General features: G+C 38.5%; 1 protein-coding gene across 1 annotated transcript in view; it reads left to right on the forward strand.

Moving 5' to 3' along the window:
* Nucleotides 1-20,543, forward strand: part of LOC117879235 — a 142,189-nt gene that overhangs the window by 86,405 nt on the left and 35,241 nt on the right. The window lies entirely within an intron of this gene.

Genomic DNA, 20,543 nt, shown 5'->3' on the forward strand with positions numbered 1-20,543 from the left:
GAATTTTGTCCCTCCTGTGCCTTAGGCAGCAGCAACTTTGATGGGAAGCTGGAAGAAACTTTTCTCTAGAAGGTTGTTTTTATTTTTAAAATTGTAGCTTTTTGAAGCTGTTGATATGATAGGGTTTGATCTATGTTCAAACAAATCTTGAGGGAGATGAATTAAAGATAAATTGATGAGCTCATAGGCATTTGACAAATTGCAAAAGCATGTTATAAATTTATCATTTGCCTTTCCAGTTTATCACATGGATACCACCTCCACATATAGGATTTATAAAATGGTTGTACAAATATATAACTTAGTCACAGCGTAGTGATCTTGTTAAGATAATTAAGTCCATGTTATTACCGCCCTCGCTGTTATGTAGCACTAAACTATTCTTTGTTTTGCATGGCCCAGTTTGAAGCTGATCTTGATTAAAAAAGAAAAATCTGGACACTGACTGTGTGCAACATGTATCTACAAAACGACTATGATGGACCCAAATACCAGATGTACATAAAGGAATGTGTACACCTTGCTTTCTGCTGGAGTAGGGGCTAATGCAAAGTTTGCATTGGCTTTGCACCTTCAGGCTGCTTTAAAGACATGAATATATTTCAACCAAGAATAAATAACATGTTTGTTGTTCTGACGTCTAAGAGGACCATTAAAATCTTGAAATGTACATGAGTTACAACATATCCACATTCTTGGGGTTGCAACCTCAAGTGTGAGATTCAAGCTTTGGAAAATGACCAGCAAGTGAAAATAGTTTAGAATCCAAAAGGGAAAACTGATATCTGACTGGAAAGAGTACAGCTCTGCTCCCCAACTGCCCTCATTGGAAAATGATTATTGATATGGCCTTGGAGACTAGTTTAGTGAGAGAATGTTTTTTTCTTCTGTATACATTCTTTTTATTGTGAAGAGTGGTTTGTATGTGGTTTTCCACACCAGTGGGTTGTCTTGGACCATCTTATTCTAATTAGTCTTTCATGGGTTTAAAATGACTTTATGTAAATACTGTAATTTTACATAGTTCATATTATCTATATCTGTTTTGGTTAAAAAAAATATGGTTAGGAGTACAAAATTCCAGGATTAGGGTTATGAAACACTGAATGGATTTGAATTCAGCAGTGTTCTGAGAGATAGTCCTGCGACTTGCCAGATCTACACTAAAAACATTTTTGTTTTTGTTTGCTGACATAACTATATCGATCAGATGTATGATTTGTGCCTGATATAGCTGTGCCAGCAAAAGCCCCTAGTGTAGGCTCAGCTTATACCAGCAAAACTGCACTTCTTTTGGAACATCTTACTTCATTTGACAGGGCTGGAATAAAAGTGCAGTTTTGCCACCATAAGCTGCTTCCACACTAGGAGCAGTATGGCTATATGTATATCGGTAAGTATATATCAGCAAAGCACTTCGGTGTAGACCTGGTCCTTATCATGAAATGTACATAGTTTCTTGTGGTAATATTCTGGGCCACCCTTTGATCCTTGGGAGGCCTGCATTCAGTTATTTGATTGAAGTTAGTTGTTTCAGGGTTTGTAATCCTGATTTTGCAGGGTGGATTGATTTAAATCAAAGCAATTTACGTCACTGATCGTAATCATGTTTTGCATGTGTATTTTTCAGTTACTTTCCTAAGAAAATATTGATTCTCATTAGTTGGTAACCTTTGAAACATATTTGTCTGCAACTAAATATAGCCCTTACCCTAAATGTGGGGTTTCTTTTTGCTAATGACAAGGATACACTGTATCTATTTATTTAAGAAATTATATTGCTTAACTTACATTTATTCAGATAATTAGTTTTTTATTTGTGATTTGTGTCAAGCTCTATTTGGATGGAAATTCAAATGCAATTAAAAGTGCACAAACAGTATTTTAATTTTTTTTATTAAATAAAACTACCTTAAAAGTTTAACAGAAAGTTTGCACTTAAAGTTGAATGATTTATTTTACAAAGGCAGTATTATTTGTAGTTAGTAAATTGAATTGATTGTTTCTGGTCATCATGTCTTTCAAGATTGTGGAACTAATAGATTACATCCTTTTACACTTATTTGTAGATTGGAAAACAAACTTTCCTGCTTTTTCAACTCCCAGTTGCTTTCTTAACGTTGAATGAACTGGTCATTGAACTGAACTATTTGAATAAACTGAAATAAGGAGAAGAGGTGACTGCTGCCACAAGCTGGTTTAACACTTCGACAAACTGATTTCAGGTGCTTAGTCAGTGACGTTCTTCAATGGTTTAAGTTTCTTTAAAACTTAGCAGCAAACGTGTGCTGCTTAATATTTTTTATTTAATTTAAACGATTTTAATATAATATGTTTAAGCCTTAACATAGTGCATCATTTTCAAAATTAATTTTAAATGGATTTATTTAAAAAAAATACACCTGTATTTAATTTAAATGTAAGTCCGATATAAATAAAAAATGCAATTTTTAAGATTAAAAATCATATATTTTTATCTATCTGTATGGGCAATTTAGATTACTAAAAGAAGCATTAAAGAATATTAGGCATCTCAATTGCAAGGACTAGTATATATACACCGCTACCTCGATATAACGCGACCCTTTTTTCCCTTCCTTCTTTGCTGCTGCTTTTGTTGTCTTTAAAGAATCATGATCAAATAAGCTGCATTAGGTGATAAGAATGAGGGCTGACAAAAAGATTGGTTAGGAAATAATCAGGCATAGCTGATCTTGATTTCCCCCCCCCTTTACTTCCTGGTTGGTGGAAATGTAACACTTATTGTAAGAAATTCTGTCGTAGATTGGGGATGGAAAAAGACAACAAACATAGTAATTTCCCCTGTCTCAAACTATGCAATAATTGTTTCAGATCTAAAACTGACTTTAGCTTTCTCATGAATTTTATCTTATGAATGACGCACATTTGACTTCCTTGTAGCCCATGAGATAGCAAAAGTATCTTTAGCTTCTTATAGTTAGCAGTAGGTGATTGAGTCTGGCCGTATCTGACTGTTCCTAAGACATTTTTAAAGTTGTTCATGCAAATGTTATTGGACTCCAATGTACGCACATTTTATTAGGAACTGTTAAGCTTTTTAGAACACGTTTTTTCATTGTATGATATCCTTGATTTTTAGAGATGTTCTAGGCAGAATCTTATCGAGCTTCTTCAGATAAGGTCGTTTTTATGAGATATTTGATAGTTGAGAGCACAGGAGTCTATTTCAAAATTCTTTGTTTCTTGAAGTTATCTGATGGTAATTTGGTTTCTATTATTGCATATCAAGGAGAGTGGGTGAAGGGAATTTACTAGACAAGTCAAAACTTTATACTGTAAAGAAACATTTGAATATATGCAAGTTCAAATTATTTAATACAATTCAAGGGTGTCCTGTACCTTTAAAAAAGGTACTATATTCAGTTACTAAGCAATTTTCACACATAGAGCACAGGGACAATTTTACTGCGGGTGTGGTTAATAAGGGTGTTCATGTTTAATGTGTGTAAAGGATAACAGTAAATGGTCTGTGAAAATGTACTATCTTTTATCCTTTGTAATTAGTACTTAATAAAAGCTACTCATACTCTTAACACTCCTTCCAGAGCGTTAGAGAGGAAGAAACTCAAGAAACATGATACAGCTATCTTGCTTAAATTAGCTGTTACCATTCAAGAAAGAGATCTTGAGCCATTGTGGATAGTTCTCTGAAAACATCCACTCAATGTACAGCGGCAGTCAAAAAAGTGAACAGAATGTTGGGAGTCATTAAGAAAGGGATAGTTAATAAGACAGAAAACATCATAATGCATCTATATAAATATCCATGGTGTGCCCACATCTTGAATACTGCGTGCAGATGTGGTTGCCCCATCTCAAAAAGATATATTGGAATTGGAAAAGATTCAGAAAAGGGCAACAAAAATGATTAGGGGTATGGAGTGGCTTCCGTCTAAAGAGAGATTAATAAGCCTGGGACTTTTCAACTTGGAAAAGAGATGACTAAGGGAGGATGTGATAGAGGTCTATAAAATCATGACAGGTGTGGAGAATAAGAAGTGTTATTTACTCCTTCTTGTAACACAAGAACTAGGGGTCACCAGATGAAATTAATAGGCAGCAAATTTAAAACAAACAAAAGGAAGTATTTTTTCACACAACGCACAGTCAGCCTGTGAACCTCCTTGCCGGAAAATGGCCTTGTGAAGGCCAAGACAATACCAGGGTTCAAAAAAGAACTAGATAAGTTCATGGAGGATAGGTCCATCAATGGCTATTATCCACGATGGACAGGGATGGTGTCCCTAGCCCCTAATTGCCAGAAGCTGGGAATGGGCGACAGGGGATGGATCACTTGATGACTACATGTCTGTCCATTCCATCTGGGGCACCTGGCATTGGCCACTATCAGAAGACAGGATACTGGGCTAGATGGACCTTTTGTCTGACCCAGTATGGCCCTTTTTATGTTCTTATATGAACCTAAAATATTAATTGGTCATCAATTTAAAAAAGACTGGATTCCAGGAATTGTAAAAGGCAACCTATGTATCCAGTGAGTGGTTGTGACTGTTGGGTTTAGGTATGAGTAACAGATGCAGGCTGCTTTTCTCTTCTGTACAGGGTTTTGGACACATACAGATGCACAATATGCAGACTCATGAGTCATTCCTCTTTGGATTCTTAGGCTTTGTCTACATACAGTTTGTGCACTGATTAAACTAATTTGGTTTAGAAACCTTTATTCTTAGAGTGGCCACAACACATTCCCACTCGGGCTGAGCTGGCGATGCAGCTGTGACAGTGCAATGCCCCAGACCTTTACCACTTGAGAGCGCTCTTCTACTCCTTCCTGCCCCTCCCCTCGCTGTTCCTGAACATTCTGAGGGAGAGGCTGTAAAAAGGGGGTATGGGTCCTCCAGATGCCTCATTTTCTTCCACCTGTGGTTGCAGATACCCTGGAACCTCCACTTCTTCAATCAACAATGCCATTAGCTAGTTGTACTTGTTCTTAGCAAGTTTAATCCTTTTTTATTCAAAGTAGCAAATTTTATTTACTGAGGTGCCTGTAGGTTCTGCCCTCTGGTGTGGTCTCACAGATCCTGTGCAGATCCTAAGAGAAAGTGGGTAGTATTTAAGAGATGTCAAACTGTCTTGTTTCCAATGCCCATGCAAGGTGTCTAGCAAACTTAGGAGAAAGACACTGCCCTTCCCAGTGAGCAAGGAGTGTCCGAGCCCTTCTGCTGTAGGAGGCCCTAGCAGCCAAACTCTCCACTGCTGGCCAATTTATTTCCATGAGTAAAGATAGGCCTACATTGGCCTCAGTTCCCTAAAGAACTAAGAAGCAAAAGGTGAAAGTTCTGCTAAAGGTGCTATCTTTTGATCTGGGGAAAAGGGTAAAAGAGATTTGTGATATTTATTGCTTCAAAATATTCCTGTCTTACAGTGCAGTATAGCATAATTCCTTTTGAAAAGAAGCAGCAGTAATGAGTTTCTGGTAATAGTCTGTTAGTTTTGAAATAAATACATGACTATGAAGTGATGTAGGACAAAACACACAACCCTTCAAAGAGGAAATAAACGGATGATTGCATCCACAAAATACCAAATATGTGCCTAATATATCTTAATTGCACAGTATTGCCACTTGTTGGCTACTAAGTCGTATTTAGATCAATTACTATTAGTATTTAATATGAGAATTATATCTTGAATGACGACCACAGAAGACAGGATTAAAAGAAAGTGTGTTTGGGAGAAGTTGAACATAGTATAACTTCTGCTGCTAGTGAGTTAACTTTGGGTCACTCTTTACGTTGGATTCAGTGATATATTACATTTTTATGAAAATTATACTCTTGTACTGACAGAGTTCAGTGAGATTTTATTTATATGAAGTTGTTAATAAAATGCAAAATAAGTAAAGCATCATTAAATATTTGATATAAACTGCTAAAAGGACCTAACTTCAGTCTATAGTTGCCACTTCATATATGATGGACCACTATATCTTCACCTACCTTAGACTTTTCTTAAATTATTTCACCATTGCACAACATGGTGGTAAAAAGGGCTATTTCTCTGTCTATTCTAGCACTCCCATCATTGATCCTACTGGTGAAGCTGCACCAGTGTTAGTGTAAGAGTACAAGCATTTAAGCCAAAAGCTTTGTGCCTAAGTACAGTGTAATGTACTCTGTAAGATCACTCACTGTTTTGAGATTCACGCAATACTCAGATGGTATGGATGAGTGAACCTATTTGAATTTTGGTGTTTAGACGGTTAAGTGAAACCTCCTAACATTATCAAAATATATACTATATTCAATTTAATTGTTACATTTGAAATGAATAATCCAGGAAACAATATTGAAAATTTTAGAACATTGTGACAGAAAACAGAATTTTCAGTGATTTTGCTGTATTAAAGTTTTAAAAAAGTATCTCAAGCAATTTGTGCTCCTTCGGAAAGGCCACTGAAAGAATGGCGTTGCATCTATAAAACTTGTATATATCACTAAATTAAGAGAGCACTTCCATAACTTCTAGGGATACTGAATTGTCATTGAGAAAAATACTCTTGGCAAAGGCAATCTTCTGCTGTGCTCTTCTCCTTTGAAAAAATATGGGTTTAACATTTGCACCATATCAAATTGTAATGGTTTACATCTGAAAGGGTTATGAAACAAGCTATTTTGTTTTACCATTTCATTACTTTTTTCACTTGCACGGTGTTGTCTTCAGATTTCACTCTTGTATACATTGTTATCTATAGGCGACTAGTGGGAAAATAAGGGGCACAAAATTCTGATGGAAAAGAGATCTAAAGTTAGACTATGAATTAAGTTTGAGCTTTGTTTCTTTACTAATTATTTCTCTATTTGTAACCAGCATTGAAACATGCTAATCATCACAAACACAAACAGTTAATCATATAAAAGACATGAACATGATATATGACATATGAATACAAATTGCCTTTTTAATGATATATTGAAATGACATAATGAAAAATTCCTATATTATAAATGACAATGAAGAAGGGGATACATGCTTTTAATCCTCTACTTTGTAGCAGGGTTTACTTGGGATCTGATGTAAAACAGCTTTGCTGAAAAATAAGTCTAAATTAATTTTTTTATTACTTTTTTTCTTTCTCTGCTTAGGCAATAGATTATAATAGTTGTAGTCAGACTCTATTTTTATATGTACAGAATAATTCTCATGAAAACTAATTAACTATGGGACAATCAGATGATGTGCTGCATGTGGTTCATTTTCAAGACAGCAATTTCATATATTCTTGTCTGTAAATTTTTTGTCTTCCTTTTATGTAATCCTCCTGTGAAAAGTGAGAACAAAGACAGACCATTTTATTTTCAGCAACAAATAAAACATCTATGAATTGAACATTTTCTAGTAAACCCAAATAAATCTGAACACTCTGCCACATTGTCTCCCCCATCATATTAATGTTCTCTTTTCAATCTTTGTTTGTTATAGCGACAGAGTTAGCAGCTCCTTAGTTAAATTTGCACTGAGATTTGCATTTAAAATAGCAGTGGAGTCTCTCTCTGTTTCACACTTCAGTCACTGAATTTCGTCTCCATAATTTAGCACACTGACTCTTCAGAGTGCAATTTAATTTTCAGTGTTATTTGTTTTAGAGTAAAATATTTGCTAACTTTGCCAGCAGAAACATTTTAAAATTGAAAATTTTTCCTGAGAGTCCTCATGGGTTTTTATATACTCACTTTCATAACACCTCAGACATAGGCCACTTTTGAAAATTTTCAGTTAAATGCAAAATCCGTTGTTCTCCTGATTCGTCAAAACCACAATGACAAGCAGACTAAAGTGCCATGATTTAACATTTACTTTATTTTCTGATGCTACTCAGCTTGCCCCCATCCTCCAAGTCCCCACTCCCACTCCTACAGCAGCATCATCTTCCCTTGGACAGTCAGGCTAGACAGAAAGGAGCCTGGTCCCCAACCCATGTAAGTCTTCACTCCCTAGCCTGCATTTTACCCCATCTCAGCTCTGACACTGAACCAGCGTTTGCATCTGTTTTGCTGACTAGCTATTCTGAATGCAGAGTGCTCATATAAACCCTGATTCAGCAAGGTGCTTAAGCACCTGTGTAACTTCAAACATATGAATAGTCTCACTGAAATTCACTGAGTATCTCGAGTATTTAAATCTTATATTCTTATCAATCAGGGTCATAGCTAGAGTTGCCAACTGTCCAGGATTGCCTTGGAGTCTCCAGGAATGAAAGATTAATCTTTAATTAAAGAATATGTCATGTTATGAAACCTCCAGGAATATATCCAACCAAAATTGGCAACCCTAGCCATAGCCAAAGCCACATCATGAGCCCATTGTTCCAAACGCCCATCCCCTCTGTTTAATTCATACTTCCTCATGGCTCCTGCCAACAGGTAAGGTTTGGCAGTAGGAATTTTTCTTTAGAGGAGTGCTCCTTTCTGGAAAACTATAGGAGTATGTCTATACTGCAGCTGCTTGAACTAACATGCTAAAAATATCAGTGGCAATTTTGTAGCATGGGTGGTGTCTCGGGCTAACCAGCTAAGTGTGGATCCAGGGGCTCGGGTGGGCTTGGACTCAAGTGGTTAGGCTGAACCATTGCACCTGTTGCGACATCCATGTTAGGCTATAGATATTCAAGCCAGTCTGTAAAGGCCGATACTTTAAGAATTTGGGTATGTGTTTATTATTTAGCTAGTTATAGAGGTATAAAAGAGAGAAAGAATCTGTGTAAGGGCCTTCTCTTACTGGGACAGTCTGAGGCCCTGTTTAGTCAGACTGAAATAAGGCAGTCTGCTGGGTGTAAACTAATTAAGGTGGTGGGATATAATTGGTTAGCTAATCATGTTACAAGATGTTAGGATTGGTTAGGTAAATTTTAGTAGAATGATTGATTAAGGTATAGCTAAGAATATTACTATATAAATTAGGGGCAAACAGGAAGTAAATTGGGATTCGAAAATAAGGAAAAAGGAACTTGGATTTAAGCTTGCTGGAAGTTCACCCCAATAAACATCAAATTGTTTGCACCTTCGGAATTCGGGTATTGTTGCTCTCTTCTTCATGTCAGAAGGACCAGGGAAGTGGGAGAGGGAAAGAATAAGCTCTCTAACAATCCACACTGCAAACTGTGTACACAATTATGTTTACTACCAGATCTATCCTGCATTATTATTATTATTTTATTTTATTTGGTAATATTCAAAGATTTCTAGTAATCAGTTTTAGTCACACATCTTAAGTTAGCTGACTGATATTTATATGGAAGCCATTAGACTGTCTAATGCACCACTTTCAATTTTCCTGATCTATCCAAAGTCATAGAATCATAGAATATCAGGGTTGGAAGGGACCTCAGGAGGTCATCTAGTCCAACCCCCTGCTCAAAGCAGGACCAATTCCCAACTAAATCATCCCAGCCAGGGCTTTGTCAAGCCGGGCCTTAAAAACTTCCAAGGAAGGAGATTCCACCACCTCCCTAGGTAACACATTCCAGTGCTTCACCACCCTCCTAGTGAAATAGTGTTTCCTAATATCCAACCTAAACCTCTCCCACCGCAACTTCAGACCATTGCTCCTTGTTCTGTCATCTGCCACCACTGAGAACAGCCGAGCTCCATCTTCTTTGGAACCCCCCTTCAGGTAGTTGAAGTATAACTAGTTTTCTTTATATGTATATGGATAACTGGCCTGGCCTCACATTGCTAAATGTATCAGGATAATAGCATCGTTTATTTCCTAAAAAATGAAATGTGAAACGAGGATGTGTTTGTAAATGCCCTACTTAATTTTCAAAATGAACTGTTTTTAATTTGCATTTATCATACTTTTATAGGAAAAGACCCATGGGACAATCCTGTGCTGTAGAGTGGCCACTTAGCATTGATCCCATACTTGTCCTGAAGTTGACTTAGCTGGCCATGGAAGTTCACTTCATAGACCACCACCCCTTCCCTATAGTATGCATAGATAGGGTGTGTGGCTGTGGTGGCGGAAGAGCCTAGGGCTTCCGCTGGCTTCACGTGTCCTTGGCTGCCTGCTAAATTAAGTCTGTTCTAGATCATGCTGGGATACCAGCATCAGGCCAGGATCAGAGGAGCATAAAAGTGGATTTTAGCCACCTTTGCAGAGACCCCCCCCTCCTTACCCACGTCTGAATTTTTTTGTGTGTTTTTCAGTTGTAACCAATGATCTAGGCCTATATCAGACTAGAGCCCAATATCTGCAAAATGCTGACACCTCAACAAGGAAATGATTTGTTTGTTTTTGTTTTGGTGTTTTTCTCAGTTTTGACAAACAAGCTTATTTGTTAAAGTATCTAAATTTTCAGATAAAAGCTTCTGAATAAAGTCTGTACTTATATTGAGGTTAGACATGTGGGACCATTATATAGTAATATTCTCTTCAGAATAACCTATTTTTCCTCCTGTATTTAACAGTTTTGTAGTGGTTTGGCAATGATTCATTTTCAGCAGATGACATGACAAAGGAACATTAGATATTGTGGGGTCAAAATTCCACTGTGAGATTGAACAACTAATTTGTGCCATGATCAAACAAACTAATTTGTATCTAATTGATATATAACTAAATAGTTAATCTAAATGCTTGTAATCAACAGAGATGAGAACCATATGGGAGTTATCAAGATAATAGGCAAACTTAATGTTCTTTGAATAGCTGAAATAATTCCTTAAGTTTTCCCAAATATAGTCAGATGTGTTTTTCATTCTTTGATATGTTGTCATGCACCACATAATTTTATCATAAATATAACTTTCATTAATCCCGTAAAGAATTTGCAAAATTGACAAGACCAGGTATTGAATGTGTGAGTATTTATTTTGTCTTCATTTCTGTCCAAACATACAGAAAAATATTTCTTTTTAAACAAGTAAAGATTGCCGTGTAAACAAAATCTGAGGATGAAAAGTTGCACTAACAAGAAGGGTTTGATGGTTGGACTGTGGTTTTGTGTGTGTGTGTGTGTGTTCATTGAAGTCAGTGAAATTATTTTGCCTTTACACAACATAACTGAGTATAACTTGAACCAGTACGTGTTACAGTCCCTCCATAACTCTTCAGGAGCCTATGACACTTTATTTCATCTAATATCCTTCTTTGGAAAAAAGGGATAGTCTTTCATGAATTCAAAGTGGAGGCAGCTTTAGACTCCTACAAAACTGATGGCTGTGGGGAGGAAAGCTAAATACCACATTCTCACTGAACTGGTGAGCCTTGTGGACAGTTTATGCAAGCCTCTTATTAAAAGAGGCAATCATTGGCCTCATGAAAGAGAACCTCATTTTTCATTTTTTTTTTAAAGCTCTTGCAAAGATAGGCTTGAAAACAGATGGGAACAGTTCACTGGGGTTGAAAGGAACAAGAATCTGGGTTTTACTTCTACAGCAGGAGGCTGGGAAGGAAACCTAATGTTCAGCCCCACTTCTCTTTCTGACCCCCCCTCCCCCAACAAGCCATTTTGGGTTATAGCTTAAAGAAACTTATCTTCTCCAAAAAATTCAGGTTCTGCCCATGTATAGTTGTGGAATAATGTTAATATGCAGTTCAGTGGTCAAAAAAAATTGCAGGTTCACTAATAATGCTAAAGCTAGCTCTGCTTATTAAATTTTTCATTTTCATCCTTTTTTGAAGCTATGACTAAGGCAGTGGCTTTTCACTCAGGCATGTGCTGCATCATGAGTGAATATTCATTTATAGGTTTGAATATTTATTTATAAGCTTTACTGTCACACTCATAACCATAGTATCTGACAGCCTTAGTCACTTAACTAATTTATCCTCAAAACAACCCTGTGAGGTAAGGAAGTACTTTTATTTCCATTTTACAGATGAGGAGCTAAAAGGTTAAGTAACTTGCCCTGGGGCACACAGGAAGTCTGTAGTAGAGTCTGTAATAGAATGCTGAACCAGTGGCTTAACTAAAAAAACATTCTTCTCAATGCCAGGTGTAGGTATGGCAGCTGTTGCAAGAGGAGCTCCTGCACTAGTGTCCAATGGTCACATCACTTAGTCCCTAAACCCTAGCCATAAAAGACCTGCTCCCCAATATGACCCATCCTCCTACCGAAATGAGATTGCTAGCAATCAGGCGACACACACCACCCACTTCAAGAACTTAAGAAAATCCATTCTTCAACTTGACTCCACCTAGTGAAGCAATAGAAGAGATCCACTCCACACCAAATCAGTCAGCCTGAGGCTACATTATAACCTACCTGCTGTGAGGAATGTTCACGAGGTGTAGGAGTGGGAAAACATGGTGAGTTGGGAATCACTTAGCCAAGGATGGAGGGAACAGATGGCTTGAAGGAAAGAGGATAAAGAGAGTGGAGCTGATTATTTTTTTACGATTAGTGGAGATACTCATGTTTTAGGCTATGTCTACACCAGAGAGCTTACAGCAATACAGCTGTACCAATGCAGGTGTGCCGCTGTAAGTTCTCTCACGTAGCCACTCTATGCTGATGGGAGAGAGCTGTCCTGTGGACATAATTAAACCACCCCCAAGGAGCAGCGGTAGTTATGCCAGTGGGAGAAGCTCTCCTGCCAACATAGCGCTGTTCACACTACCACTTACCCTGTAGTGACATCAGTTTCACCAGTGTATGTTTTTTCACACCCCTGAGCAACACAAGTTTTGTTGACAAAACATGGCCCTAGTTGCTTTATGAGAAAAGGTTAGCTTTGACTTTCTCTCATCTTTAAACCACACTCACTCCAAACTCTCTGCACTGCAATGAATAACTATATAACATGGGGCTGCTGGCTCCTGTTTGTCTTGAGTGGGGGAAATTTAAGCAATAGGCAGATGGTCTAAAAAGTAGTGATTCAAAATGTAATTCATTTGATTACGTTAGATTTCTTTCCCTCTACTTTTGAGTTTTCTATAGCATCCATCATTAAAGACCTTCCCAGGTAAATCAGATCTGCATGACAATATGCCTACAGAGGTGATGTGCTCATGCATTATTTCACCAAGGAGGCAGGCAGAGAAGTAATTTTAGCTGGTCCAAAGGCTCAGGGCTGCAGTATCCTTTGTGGCTTCAGTGCACCCCTTACAGCGGGGATTACCAGGTGATCCATGTGTAACCCACACACCTCCTTGTTGTGTTGTTCTGTCCCATCTAGTGGCACCAAGGTCACTTAGAGAGAGAGATTAATGAGTCTGCTCTATAGCCTGAGCTAAAAGCCACGTGGCTTTTAGCTCATGCAGTAGAGGCTCATCCTTTTAGCTCCAGAGGTACCAGGTTCAATTCCGCCCACCCATGACCGGGGTCTGTTGGTGTTACACATGCAATGTCTTTCCCTGTCTTCAGCACCCATGAAAGCACAGTGAGATGCATGGAGACCCCACAGTCTCTGCTCTAAAGCATGTAAAAGTCTGTACCCTCAGCCTCACCCTCCATTGCTGTTCTACTGCTCATCAATTCTGCTGCCTTCAGGGCCCTCTGCTTTCATGGAGGAGACAGCATAATGCATGGGGGCTCAGTTTACCTTGGGAATTACAAAACTGGATTGGAATTGCCTTTGAATGGTATCTTTGTTGACTGAGAAATCAAGTTAGATAAATCACAGATCCTCATGATTGTCCCATGGCAATATAATGACATTGTTTAATATAACTATGATAGTGTACTTACTTTTAAAAGCCTTAAAACATCATTTTTGCATCTGAAATTCATAATCTATCATCCATCTGATGGCTATTATGGCTTTATTGACTCACAAGGTGTATCCTGGGAATTGTAGTTCAAGCACTCTGTTAAATAGTGGTTGAGAACTGATTATTCTTTACAATTCTTTAAATAAACTCCCAAAAGCCCCTATGAGGATCATTATGCTAGACACCATACAAACACACAAGATGCTATGGGCCCTGAACAAAAGAGTTTACAGCATGGATTGTCTTTGCTTTTACTCATATAACTACTATGTTAGTAGTTTTAATCACTCATAAAATATTGCAATTATACCATGAACAAATGTTATAATAGATTAATGTTTTCACCCATATAATTAAAAAATAACAATGGCTTCAGTGATTTACATGATACTAATTATTTCAAGGAGTTTTGGTCTTTGTGGGTCATGACATCAGAGCCCTTTGATGGAATTATTTCCTTTCAGCTTACTGCAATCTCTGTGTTATTTTCCATATGTTTTCAGAAAGAGTCTTGCACAGTGTAATGTCATAAACTTCAAATGTAGCATACAAGCAATTTAGTTATTAGGAATCTGACAGTTAATTACACTCTTTCTAATGCCTTGACATCATCTTTAAAATATAGTCTCATACACTGTACAGCACGTAATACTGAAAAGGATTCAGCACAAGATTCAGATACTTAGTAGTTTTTCTGTGGCAAAAGTATTACCAGCTGACAATAGAATGATTACAAGGTGAAGAGACAGTGCATCTAATTATCAATTTCAATATAGTATAAAATAACTTCAAGATAGAGTAATAATTGCCCAATTTACAAATGGCAACCTCAGACTCTAAATACAAAAAACCTAAGTTTAAATAATGTTTAATCATAAACTGTTCTGTTAGGACTTTGATCATTTTTTCTTTTTCTGTGAAAACTTCATCGTCAAATCCCACTGTACAGTACAATACTAGCATGCCAATACTGGCTCTGGTATTTACTATTAAACTAGCTGGTTTTACTATTAAACAGTGGATATTTACTTGGTGTGCACTGTTCATGGAATAAACTAATCTCCTTTATGAAAGAAAAATGCTCAAATACTAAACAGTAAAATTCCAGTGACTGTGAAATTATTAAGTGCCTATATCTTCCCCAGTTTGTAATATCTATTTCAGGGTTATTAATCTTAATCAATGCTAAATACTATTGTTTTTGTTTAAGTGGTATAGAGCAGTTATTTTGCATAAATTCTGAATAATAATAATATTTTTTAGGCATTATATAAGCCATTTTAGAAATAAAACTACCTCTCATTGAAACTCAATTAGGAAATAAGATAGAGTCCCAGAAAGTTTACTGGGCTTTGGCTCCCAAATACATTTCAGGAAACATGGGTAGTGATACCTATACTTAAGCTTGCATGACAATTTCCATAAAAAGACCCTGTTTTCAATTTCTTATAACTTTACCAAACAGCAGGAACTTCACATTTGGCTGAGTGGGGGGAAAGGGGATTGGGGGGACGGCGGGGGATATTTGCTCTGGTGTCAAGGATGTGTGCCATTGGCTGTCCCCATGAAAATCTCCACCCAAATTTGTCTAAGTTATGAGCCTTTTGAAAATCTCAATTAGCACCTGCTTGGTAGAAACTTGTTAGAGTTTGGCAGCTAAATTCCCCAAAGATTCCATCTGTAGAAGATTCCCTGCAATTGCTCCTCCATGCTGCAACAAGCTGCTGTGGTGCCAGGCAAAGGAACTGAGAGCAGAAAATCTTTCCTGTGCTCTCAGTGCTCCCCCTGCCAATGACCCAGGCAGCAAAGAAGAGAGCACTACCTGACCAGAATGCAGGAAAATGAGGAGCCAGTGGACTGCAGAAAAAGAAGGGATGATCTTATTAAGACAGTTGAATACTGCCCTGGAGAAAAGCTACTATTTAATGCTGGTCAAGTCACTTAAACCAGTATGTTCGCAGTTGGTCACTAATTGTGTGTTCCCCATTTTCTGGATGCCCATCTTGAAACTCTGGGGTTGGATTTGCAGAAGTGCTGAGCACTGTGTAGCTGCAACTGAAGTCCAATTTGAGTTCTGTGCTGAACAAATAAAATGGTAAGTGCTAAGTGGAAAAAAATATGTGATCATGTAATTAAAGACTGTATCATAATGCATATGCACTAGATAACTGAATTAAGGTTGCACAGGCAAACATAATTCTCGTATTTCCTAACTGTTGCGTACTTGAATTTGCAGCCTTAATGTTCTTGTAATGTAGTTTTTGTATGTAAAGTACCAACTCATCCTCTACAATCTCATAGTATGAAACCTATAACATTTAGAACCAGAAGCCTTGATATGTTTGCTTCTGTAGTTCTGGATCACTGGAGTATCCTTTCTTCTTCACCTTTAAAATGACTATGGAACTAACCTTTTATAAATCAGGCTTAAAAATCTTTATTTCGGAACCCTTAAACAAAGCAGACTGCTTTTCTGCCTACCTATGTCTTTTACATTATCTGTTTCAGTATTTCTTATTGAAGATGCACAGAACTTCTATGATGGTAGGTACCTAAGAAATAAGATGATTGTTAAGCAGTATAGTCATTCAGAAAAGAAAACACTTTATAAATATTATATTTGTTCTAAAACTAAATTGGAATAACTTCTCTAGAAAAATTCCTGAATGAAATTATATATATACACATTTTACAGTGTGATCCTCCATGAAGAATTTAACATTTGTTAATTTGTCTTATACCATTAGAGCGTCAGATGTTATTACTATATATTTGAGGGACAAAGTAATTAAAATCTAATTTTCTTCTGCGTGTTGAGGAAATTGGAACAAGTGTTCATGGAAATGGAGAGAGAAGAAATCCTCTGGTGCTATTTCTGTAGCAGGGAACAAATAATTAGAATACTATGGTAATATGCTTAAATCTTGGAAAAATAGTTCATCTGCAATAGATATGGGGTTATTGATGAATGATCAAGGTGAACTAGAAAAACTGGTTTTATGTTTCCGGTGAGGCTTTTCATACATTTTCCTAAGAAATCTTTCACTCCAAAAACCCGTATTCACACTGCCACTCCAGAATTTGTTCCTTACCTGCAGTTAAGACTGTTTGATTAATTAATTGCCTACAATGCCTGAGCCTAATTAATCTTCTAAGTAGCATTGTTTACTCCATTGAAAGCATAATAGAAAGAGATACTGCTCTATTCCTACTGCTCAGGTTCACACCAGGCACAGCTGTCAAATTTTATGTCCCTCATCAAGTGACATTTTTGTGGATGAAAGTGTTTGAATGAAACTCCTTTTACAAGTCAGCCTTCCTTTCCCCATCTAACAATAATAAATGAATTGTAATACTTCTACCCTAAGACCATAAAGTGCTATCACCTGGTTGCTATCCATGTTTTGCAAATGGGTAAGGCACCAAAAACTGGCATGACTTCCCATGGTCATATAGTGACTCAGCTGTGCATAGGATTTGAAAGTCCTGACACCCAATCCTGTGTGTTAAGTACAATAACATCCTCCCCCATTTCATTCCTCTCTTTCCTTCTCACGGTCCCAGTCTCTCCCCATCTCTTTTTTTTTGGTCATCATTGTTCGTGCTGTCTTTCACTTGGGATCAGATTTAGGTGCCTAAGTCCCAGTCTTAGGTGCCACTGTGATCCACAAAACCCCAGCTCAGTTGTGGCCTAAACTCACTCAGTGCCTAAATTTGTGCTGGAAAAGTCCCCGTAGATGCCTACATTTCTGTCTCTGGCACATGTATTGCAAGTGTCAGGATACCTATCTCTTGCCTAAGCCCCAGCATAATCCAGAGGCCAGGGGAAGATAAGCAGGTGAATGCCTGTCTTCTTTGTGGGGCCTGAACTGGTAGCTGAGCTCAGAGGTTGTCTACTGGATTGTGTTCCATTAAAATCTGGCTAGAGGAGGAGATGACCTTATAACTTCTTTTAGCTCAATGGCTGGAGATGTAAGAGACCCCAGATTCAATTCCTGCCTCTGCCCGATTGGGAGAAGGGATTTGAAAAGAGCTCTCCCACTAACCATTGAGCTATGGGGTATTCTGTTGGGGGTGGGGTGGGGGGGAATCTCCTTCAATCTCTCCTGTTGAAGCTATTCCAGTTTGGATAAGTACTTAGGCTATGTCTACACTAGAGAGTTTATGGTGCCACAGCTGTACCGATGCAGCTGCACTGTTGTAAGAACTCTCCTGTAGCCACTTTATGCCGACAGGAGAGAGCTCTCAAGTCAACGTAATTAATCCATGATCAATGAGCGGCGGTAGCTATGTTGGTGGGAAAAGCTCTCCTGCCAACATAGCTCTGTGCACACTAGCGCTTATGACAGCATAACTTATGTCACTCAGGGGGATGGAATATTCAGACCCCTGAGTGACGTACGTTTTGCCGACATAAGTTATTGTGTAGGCATAGCCTTAGTCATTGTTCCTGAGAGAGAACACTGAGAATGACTCTATAGCCTGGTGGTTAGGGCACCCACCTAGGAGGTGAGAGACTTAGGGAGATTCAGATTCAAATCAGATTCCACAGGAGAGATTGAGGGAGAACCCCCACATCAGAATATGCCATAGCCCAGAGCGCTCTCCTGAGAGGTAGGAGACCACGTGTTTAAATCTTTTCTCCCTATCAGGCAGTGGGGAATGGAACCTGGGTCTCCCACATCCCAGTTGAGTACTCTAACCACTGGGCTAAAAATTTATAAGGTGAGTGCTGCCGCTTCCTTCTCCAGCTGTTTGTGTGGAGTGAGACAGGCGATTAACTAATTCCCACAAGAAACTGCTTAGGCACCTAAGCTCCAGGAGAGGGATTTCCAGCTATCGATCACAATCAGCAATAAGTGACTCCCTGCAGCTCAGACTTAGGCACCTAATTCCGTGAGGGGGTGAGGCTTAGGTCACACCCGTTGTTGGCATCTCCCATTGGCTAGTTTAGGTGGCTCCCCCCACCCCTGGCATGCTGGCTTTTGCGGATTTCACTCTTAGGCACCTCTTTCTCCCCATTCATTGTACGGGAGCCTAGGTGCCTAACTCAGACTTTGTGGTTTCCAGTGTAGTTCCAGTGATTTTCTTGGTGCCTAAAAGTTAGGTGTTGCAATGCCTAAGCCCCTTATGTAGATCCCAGCCTTGGCCCTTTCTCTGCCACTTTTTTTTGTTGGCCTATTTCCTGCAATGGACCAGTCTCCCTCTTCTCACTTTGCCTCCATCCTTTCTCTCCCTGAACTTTATTACATTCCCTGTAGCCCTATCTGCCTCATGCCATAGGCGCCTCCAAGGATGGAATGCTGCTGCTGCTTAGGAGCAGGAAGCAGCACTGCTGGTCACCTATTGCTTCCTGCTCCAGTGTGCTGCACTGAGATGCAGAGTGGAGGATGAGGGAGCCAGCAGAGGGAAAAGTGAATCTTTGGGGGTAATGCCCAGGAGTAGCGTTTGGTAGCTGGGAGAAGGAAATGAAGGGGGAACCTTGTTCACTGGCTGCAACCCTGCTATGAGTGATGTTTCACCTAGCAAGAGTGAGTGTGTGACAACGTGGGCATATTGGTGACATTTGTAATACTGACTGGAAGCTCTTTGGGGAAGGGACTGTCTTTTTGTTCTGTGTTTGTAAAGTGCCTAGCACAGTAGGGTCCTGGTGCATATTTTGTGCTCTTTTAAAAAAATAAATTTAGTTCCAAATGACCCTTTTTTTTTCTTATAGTAGACTGTTAGGACTTTGTAATCATGTGTGGGTCTGTTACACCAGGATGATGATGATGCTGGAAGAAAAAATTGTCTAGATTAGGTAGTGGTTTCCACTGCTGAACATCATTTGTTTGTTTTTGAGTCTGTTTTTTGATATTCTTTAAGTGCTCTTTTAACTATATTTAATTAGAACAAATAATTCTCCATGGAGCACGGACACATACATAACTAGGAATGGAGTGGTGGGAATGTCTGCAAAAAAAAAAAAAAAAAGGGCATGCAATTTAGCACAATTCCATTGGAGCATTAACATGCTGACAGTTTTTGGCAGCTTTCTTTGATTATCTCTTTACAAAGAAGTAACCAACCATTTGATCATTGAAAAGGACTGTGGGTGAAATATTCTGAAGATTTGTGAGCCTTGTTTAAAAAAATTAAAAAAGAAGCTTTTGGTACTCTTCCACAAGTTGCTGTAGAGCTTCATTTTTAAAATATATAAATAAAGGAAGGATTAGAAAAGGGACTAAAAACAAACCACACACTCTTGCGGTGATATGCGTCTTCGTCACTGCATAATTTACCTATAGTTCTGCAGTTCTGTGTAAAAGTAAACCTACACATGGTTATAGGTTGACACAAATTATTATAAATACCACAAATTTCACACATCACACAAAATACTTGGGGCCAAATTATGGTTACCACTGCACGGGTGCGCTGCAATGGCAGACAGTATCTGGAGCCTGGCGGTATTTCAGAACAGATCATAGTAATAATGCAGCTGTGAGTACAAGGGCAGATAGGGGAGATGAAGCCCTGCTTGCTGCACTAATGAAATGGGTTGGGGGCATTGGCAAGCCATAGCTTTCCTTCCCCCCAAACACACTGGTTATTACCTAGAGACCAGTGGCGGGACAGGGGGAGTGCCTTTTGCACAGGTTTAGTAAGTGCCCACTGCTTGAATGCACTTCATAGATTATTCCTCATTCTGCACTAAGCAGAATAAGGCTTCCAGGTCTGCTCACGTGCATTCCCAAGCATCCCATTAACTGTCACTGTAAGAGATGTAACCTAGTAAAGCATTTGTGAGCTAAGTTTTAGTCTAAGGCTAGGTCTACAGTGT

This window comes from Trachemys scripta, chromosome 6, assembly GCF_013100865.1.
Source record: "Trachemys scripta elegans isolate TJP31775 chromosome 6, CAS_Tse_1.0, whole genome shotgun sequence".
Lineage (NCBI taxonomy): Eukaryota > Metazoa > Chordata > Testudines > Emydidae > Trachemys > Trachemys scripta.